Below are 7367 nucleotides of genomic sequence, written 5' to 3' on the forward strand. Positions count from 1 at the left end.
AAATTCTGAGTTGCAGGTTCTGGGCTCATTCCATCCCTCTCTTCAGAGAATCCCACAAGCATAAACGCTACTAGAAACAAGCAGAGCAAACGGAGAAACAAATGCTTAGCCATGAAAGCCTTGAAGGAAAGCTGAGGGAAGAGGGCATGTATATATAGAAGATTGACGGTCCGGCAGGTTAAGGGTGTATACTTAATGTGTATATGTATAGAATACTGACTTTATGGCATGTACTGGATGTATACGCAATGTGTATATACAGAGGACTGAGAGTATGGAGGTGGAGGAGGTATACTTATTGTGGGATTGTATACTCAATGTGTATATATGTATAGTGTATGATAGGTGCAGGATGTATACTTAATGTGTATGTAGTCTGTATAGAGGAACGAGAAGCTTTCGAGTCACGCGAGTCATCGATCATCGTGATCGAGCTTGCAGTCATTTTTTTTTTTACTGCTGGGAAAGAGAGACGTGGAGTACAATGATTTCAGAGCTCATGCATATGAAATGATAGTACATCTCCACTGAAGGTTATTTTGGGGCTTTAAATTGAACAAATCGGTCAAACTTTGTGCTTCAGAGCTCTAATTTTTTTAACATTATCTAAATTATTTATTTCAAAAGTCTTACTTAAGAACTGGCAACATTTATTTCAAGTCTCAAGTAAGAACTCACGACATTTATTTAAAAGAACTCACAACAACGTGTACATGATTACTACATAAAAATATAAAAAATGACCTATATCACAATTTGACTTCTTGTAGAAAATATCTCCTATATATCAAGTAATGAGCTTTAAGGGGCTTTCTAATGAATGGATGGGGAAGTGCTTCACCTCCTAGATCCAATGAATGTGAAGTGTTGCTATTTATTCTCATGAGAGATGGATTCATGTTATGGGTCAATGAGTTTGACTAAAGAAAACATAGTTAAATATTGATAGCAATATCACAATTTGAGTTGTTATCTCCTACTTATCCATAAAAAATCTAGAACTACTATGCAATTTTAATATTAGTAATTTTTTGAACTTTAATTCAATGATTTTAAACAAGTGAAAAAGTAAATATGAGATAAAATTTATGAAACTTGATTTTCAATTATAAATAGTTTCAAATCATTCATAATCCCTTAAACATGATTTACTTCACCAACACAAAATCTTATGTTGCTTAAAATTAAATAGAAATAGTTGAACTCTAATAGCATTTCTAACACTTATTGAATGTTGTATAAACTCACACACTAATCTTGAATTCTAATTGAACTCCAATAGTAATTAAATTTGTTTAGTTTAAAAGACTGAATATTCACAAATTATCTTCTACATCTCTTTACATACTAATTGCACACAAAGATATAATAACTATTTCTAATTATATAATTTGAAAGATCCATTAAAAAAAAATTATCATCCTCACTTTTATGACTATTCAAATAATAATTTTTAATTAATTATATATAAAAAAAATAGATTTTAATCAAATATTAAATATTACATAGAACTAATAAAGATTAATATAAAGAAAAGTCGATTTGAAGTTGTCTGTTCATTTCATATCAATAGTTCCAACTACTATGATGGCATGATGGCAAAGAATACTTAGAATCAATGAAACAAAAAATGAAGATCCGTCTTGTTAAAATGTCAAAAGAAAATTAATTGAGCAATAAATCTAATGATCAAAATCTACACTAAAATAGTTAGATTTCAATAAAAAATTACAACTTAATTATATTTAAGATTACGACTTAATTAAGGCCATGTTTGGCAACGACAATACAAATGGAATTTAAAATTTTGAATTTTGTATTTGAATGCATCAAATCGGAATTGGAATAGGAATAAAAATGGAATATTTATTCCAAGTTTTGCCCAAAAATGAACATTTGCTATTCCATCTAAATAGGTGAAATTGGAATACTTCCTATTCCAAATTTTTTTATTTTAGAAAACACAAAAAAAAATTGAGTTGGTGAATTCTGCATGTGAACCGAACAAGAATAATACGTAACCCATTTTCTACTCGAGAATGAATATCCCGCAAGCAACCAAACAAACCCTAAGATTCTTGAAACTTTCAGAAAGAAAAATCTCTCTGAAACATGATTATATTCTTACAACAGTCCCAACTTCCAATGAAGAAAAGCGTGGCTGTTTTATCCATCCACAACAAAATGATAGTGACATGTCTAAACGGCTTTATCCCACTATCACTTTGACAGCTTTTGCCATTTACACGTCAAATATTGTTACAATGAAATACAGATTATTTAACCTGTGAAGTTTGTTACGGAACGCGCCATACTCCTCTATATATAATAATTATTTTATATACTATCCTCCTCTACCGCTAGACCTAATTATCTATGTTGTTTTCATTTCTTCAAAATCTTCACTTTCTAGGGTTTGGCTACCATGGTGAAATATGTGAAGATCTTGTTGTTATTGCTGGTGATCGTGGCGTGCTGTGTGGATGCAGTGAGCAGCTCTGAAAAGCAAAATTTAACAGATGCGGAGGACCCTGAGGCTCTCATGGAGTCTGTATTTGATGAATTTCAGACCTGGCAGCTTCCATTGGACAAAATTGTGCTCGGCGTACTTGTTCGCGTCTTTCTCCTCGTCATTGTCCTTTCGCTCTTTCAAATTTGTAGGCCTCTTTATCCTATCATGTACAGCATTTTGTTCTTTATTATTGGCCTCTGTTTTTTCTTCAGGAAATAGCTTCTTGTTTGCCGTTTAAGGGACTACTTTAGATGCACACAGCACGTTGCAGAATCTTTGTGACTTTTTTTATGCGACTGATTTTGGAAAACTGAAGTTCCTAGGGTTTTGACCTTTTAATGGAGTTCGCCAGATGTCTTTTTATTATTCATAGAGACGGGTATTTTTCGTTACTCGTAAAGTTAATCCATCAGCTTTTAGGTTTGCAAACTTTCTCCCAGCTAATCCGGTTCATTTTACCCTTTTCTTCAATTCCGGACTATAGGAAATTAGACACTGAATTTTCTCAATGATATCTCTGAATCTGCTTGGGACTTTGAAAAATAGATAGGAAATACACCGGGATGCCTTGCAAGGAGGCTGAGAGGAGTTGAAGTTCCCAGCATTACTCAATATTTTCCCTTTCCAGCCTGCCAGCTTTCTTTGCAGACGTTCCACAAGGCCATTCCAGAAATTGGTTTGGGATCTCTTGTTAAACGAAGTACAATTCTGTGTATTTTTACATCTATCGAAAACAAAAAAAATAGAAAAGTAACTTTTACATACTCTCACAGCATTGCATAAAACAAAAAATCCAAAGAAGACTGAATAAAGAAAAGTAACTTGTGAAACCAGCTTTATTATACGAACAATTTTGAAAGGTAATTACCATCTATAATGGAATCGATTTCAATTTTATTTTAAATATGTTTAAAATATTATATACGTATTTTTCTCAATTAAATTATTTTAACTAATTTATTAAAATAAAGGGCTCTGTTGGAGCTAGAGTCCCTACTAGAGTCCCTCCCTCTTGGTGAAATAGTAAGTCATTGATTTGAATTTATTGTTTCAGAAGTAAATGTTTTTTTCGAAGGTGCAATTGCTTATTGTAAAGTATGAACTTGATTTCATATTGGTTTGATAATGAAATAGTAAGCCATGTGTAGTGCTTTCTGTGGTTCTCCTATATTCAATGGAGATTTAACCTATTGGGGTTTTGAAGGAATGAAGAGAATTCAAGATTTGAAAGGTTTATTTTTTATACTCCTTATTTTTATGTTTCAAAATAAATTACCATAATTATGATGTATAAGATTGTTGCACATTCTATCATATTAATTATATATTACACTTTGGAGAAAAAAAATCACCAAATGAAGAGAGAAAGAAATTAAAATATGAAAATGTTTATCTACAATTAAAAATAATAATATATATTATTAAAAAAAAAATAGTATATGATGACAAATATAACTTAAAAAATTTAATATATTATTAATTAGTTAATTTAATTTAAAATATATAAATCTAAATATCAAATAAAATATAACATAATTTTATAATTATGATATATATATATATATATATATATATATATATATATATATATATATATATATATAAGATAGAATGTATAATATAAAGTAAATAAATATTTAATCTAAATGCACAAGAGAATTAGTTTATTATATTAATATAATAAAATAAAATGAATATTAGTAATAATTTAATCAAAAAATATTAATCTCATGGAGGAAACCACTTATCCACTTATCATGTAATGATGGCATTTAAAAACATTAACATTGCACAAATATTTTGTTCTATTTTTTTTTATTGGTTCTAGAAAAATTATTAATTTGTGAAATGAAAAAATAAATTAAAATCTAAATAAAATTATGAAAGACCAATTAGAAAAAAGATAATATTTGAAAATCTTTAAAATAAAAAAAAATACACCATACACTTCAGAAACTTTGTTAATATTTCTTAGACACATGTTTCAATCTTGCTCATTTGTGGAGCAACACATTAAATTTTAATATTTATTTACAACTAGGCCTTTAACAATGAATTCAACTTATCCTTCCATTGCATTCACAATAATATGAGGGCAAATGTTTTGGTAAAACTTTTGCTATGACTTTTTCTTATAGAGGACGTTTACCAAGATAAATTCTACTTACTTAAGTGGCAAAGGAAAAAAGATTTCACCATTTCAGTAACCTTAACATGGACTGTTTAGCTATCATCACAGGATCAAATATCCTACCTACATAGTAACTTTTTATCTTTTAACCCCTCAATGCTACATCAATAATAGCATACAATGCTTGTAATGCCAAATTAGCTTCCACACAACTTCTCCATTTTAGATTTTTGCATTCTTATGCTATTATTAAATAGAACTAGTCTCTAACACCGTTAGTTTAATTCCATAGTTCTTCACACAAGCTGGCATGATCTATATGTGATAAGAATGATGTTGATTATATATAATGTGGGCTTATCTAAATATTCAATCCAAGGATAATACAAGATCCACACACCGAGAAAAAATTATGCAATAACAGGTGTGCCTAGTAGGAAATATTGTAGGTGTATTTTAAGGAGCACTTATTGTTTACCAGAAAAAATAAGAGCATGAATTTAAAAATGGCATTTCCATTGTGTATAATAAAAAATATGCCCTAAACAATCAGCTACACTGCCAGGGGAGTAATTAAAACCCATCTAGCCTCTACTGAATTGTAGCACTAAATGCACTATAACCAAAGTAGATCATTTTTTCTCCAATAGAATTGTGAAGAAATATAGTTTTAGTAGGACAGAAAGGTCCAACTGCAACAAAAAAATTCCAACCACTATAAGAAACCATCTTTCACTGGCAGTTTTGATGTGACTTGTAAGATTAAGGGCAAGAAATGTTGTTGACATCAACCTTGCATAGCCAACTATCACCCATCTAAATATTTCCAACGGAATGACTGATAAGCACTTCAATCAGTATTACAATATTCATATTGGTACTTCAAAGTTAAATTTAATGGTAAAAAGACATCAAATCAAGCTAGTAAAAACTATACATAAAGACATCAAGTCAAGTTAGTAAAAGCTAGACATCTTTGACTTTACTAGAAGGAACATGGAATACTCACTAAAGCAAGGATAAATACAAAGAGAGAATAGCTATACAAGCATCAGAGTTGTACAATGCCCGATGGTACGGAAAGATACTTTAGCGCAAAGCAGGCAGCTAGAGGCACAATCCCAACATAGCCATAAAAAATATAGGTTGACCATGTAACATGATTTATGTCATAGTTCCAGTGTTTGTGGTGGGTCTTGTAACCTTATCAGAGGAGCAGATAACAATAAAAAAAAATAGCGTTTTACCTAGAAACAAAGAAATCAATAGATGGAGAGCAAGTTCAAGACATATTTGTGGAAGATGAGTAGGTGTAGTTGTGGAGAGAGACAATAATAAATATGGAATAAGGACAGAAGGAAAGAGGAGGAAAATATCTGAGAAGGTGGGGAAAGTGGAGTTTATGTCTATGGATGCTTCTTGTGTTACGAGAATGCTACATTTTTCACTCAGGCTTAAGAGACGGGCCACTCCTCTACTGAGAAATTGAGAGGAAACACTGAAATAGATTGCTCAAACCCTTGGAAAAGTTTATGTAAACAAAAATTTTGTGATTAAATTTGCAAAGAGAAAAACCTAGGTTTCAAATTCAAAAATTCATTTGCAAAATTGGTCTTTTTGAGGTAAAGACCTTTACAGTGTAAGATCAAAAAATGGAATAGATAAGCAATTATTCATAGGAAAAACAAACACTTATCCCAAAATAAAAATGCAGAGTTTAGGGCTTCAGCTAGAAATGAACAGAAGTGTAGAAACATTAATCTCTCATACCTGGTACCATTGCATAGATCCAGGAAAGCACTATTTCTAAATACACCAACCAAGAGTCGAGAATTAAAAAAGGCAATATTTCTGAATGTAGCAGCCGACAGCTTGAGAATTCAAATACGCATAATAGAAAATGAAATGTTACATAGCAACAATGAAAGAACAAAGGTATTTAAAGATTTTTGAAAGGTAAACACTGAGATATTACAAAATATTAATGACAAATGATAAAATTTTGGGAATGGCCAATTTCTCGGATGCATGATGCACTAGTAAGCATATGCTACAACCAAAACAGAACGCATTTAAGATCAGAGCTTAATCAAGAGAACGGTGAAGTATTCCTCAACAAAGTGCGGAGTTAGATAACAAAATGCATTTAAGAATAGAGTTTAATAAGGAGATCACCTAAGTATTGGTGAAGAAAGTCTGTACTGGCAGGTGTGGATGTAGAAACATGATGTACAACTCAACAAAATACATTTAAGACTACATTTTATTCAATGAACGTGGCCTCTCCATTTAAATCACTTTATTTTAATAGACAGGTAAACATTAATAACAATCAATTTTCAATGCAAATTTTTAGCAATGGCTAAACAATAATATTAATCAAATTTTCTTTTTTATTAAATTGTTTAAAATCACTGGCGAAATTTGGTATGACCAATTTTTAAAAAGTATTAAAATATAAAAATTTCTATTTTCAGGCTAAACAAATTAACATTCATTAATGTTCTTACATCTTTCAAAAAAAATACTAATAGAATAAGGTGGGCAAAAACTATAGTCTCCTACCTATAAGGCAGGGACTAAAAATGATCTTATAGAATACAATTTAAAACTTAATGTAGAAATATGATAATTCTAATTACATATAACTTAGTGCACAAGTAATCTAAAAATTATCTTATAGAATACAATTTAAAACTTAATGTAGAAATATGATAATTCTAA

The 7367-nt window shown here is 30.3% G+C and overlaps 1 pseudogene; it reads right to left on the bottom strand.

Annotated features, from left to right (window-relative positions):
• Positions 1-5492: 5492 nt before the first annotated feature.
• LOC149551445 (small nucleolar RNA SNORD36) lies at positions 5493-5563 on the bottom strand (annotated as a pseudogene).
• Between the last annotated feature and the right edge of the window lie 1804 nt (positions 5564-7367).

This window comes from Cupressus sempervirens, chromosome 6, assembly GCF_028749045.1.
Source record: "Cupressus sempervirens isolate cs-2001-9-10 chromosome 6, ASM2874904v1, whole genome shotgun sequence".
Classification (NCBI taxonomy): Eukaryota; Viridiplantae; Streptophyta; class Pinopsida; order Cupressales; family Cupressaceae; genus Cupressus; species Cupressus sempervirens.